The following is a 1,168-nucleotide window of genomic DNA, read 5'->3' as shown; positions in this document are numbered from 1 at the left end:
CTGTGCTCCATTATTTTGCTACTTTCTAGGTGGCTCAGGCCTCTGCGGCTTCTTGTTCCTCATTTCCCCTGCCTAGAGAGAGCTTTTTTGGTTATAGAAAGGAAAGTAGGTGGTTAAGGAAAGCCTACCTGATGTGGTGCCTGCCACTTAATTTGACATCCGACCTTGGGGGTGCGGGGAAGCTTGCAGAAACTGTAGGCTTCCTCTTCCGAAAACCAAGTAACTCTCCATATGAGACCCTTGAACGGTGACAGTGGCCATTTTCATTAGTTGTGCAATCTGTATAAAAAGCCAGCGTGTTTACACACAAACACAAGCACACACACATCTGTTGTCACTCTTGATTTCTGTTGTGCAACTGGAGAGGAGGGGTGGCTATAGCAGCGGGGGGAAATAATAAGCCTTAATAAAAAATATGATCAGAAGTTGCTGATCTCCTTTGGGCTTTCAAATCTCGTGGTTTGGTTTTTTTTTACACAAGGGAAAATGTTTATTTTATTGCCAATTCACAAGCCGCCTTTCAGTGGAATTGCCCTCCCAAGACAGTGTGCAAAATAAATAGGCATTTAAAAAGTTAAATTAAAATCTACATCATTCCCCTTCAGTTGAGTGACACAACTTCATTAAAGACATAATCAAAAGCAGATTGAAATGAGGATGTCTTTAGCGTTCTTTTAAAAGTCACCGGTGATGGGAGACCATACTTCCTGGGAGAGGACCTTCCATAAATATAGGGCCAACCACTAAAAAGGTCCTGCTGCTAGAACACACCTGTCCCAATGTACACACCTTATTTAAATCCCTCTTCCCCTCAAACCTAGTTAGATTTTATTTAATATTCTGTTCTACTTTTCCAACAACAAATGTAGAGCTCAAAGCGGCTCATGATGATCGCAAAAGTACTAAGAAACAAACTTTACAATCACTTTCTGTCAAACGCAATAACATATATGAACATATGAAGTTGCCTGTCAGCAGCAGCTAAGGCCACTGATCGGTCTTGCCACCATTGTCCTCTCCTAAGACTGGTAGCTGTTGTCCAAGATCTGATGCCTTGGTCTTTTCCGGCCAGCTGACTCTGGAGAGATACACCCCCTTGTAGCCCCCAGCCATTGTAGTTAAAGCACATTTGGAGAAGTAGGCTTCCTAGAGTGTAGGTCTTCCTAGA

This window comes from Podarcis erhardii, assembly GCF_964252035.2.
Source record: "Podarcis erhardii genome assembly, chromosome: 9".
Lineage (NCBI taxonomy): Eukaryota > Metazoa > Chordata > Lepidosauria > Squamata > Lacertidae > Podarcis > Podarcis erhardii.
The sequence above is the reverse complement of the archived record's forward strand: the minus strand, read 5'-3'. Positions refer to the sequence as shown.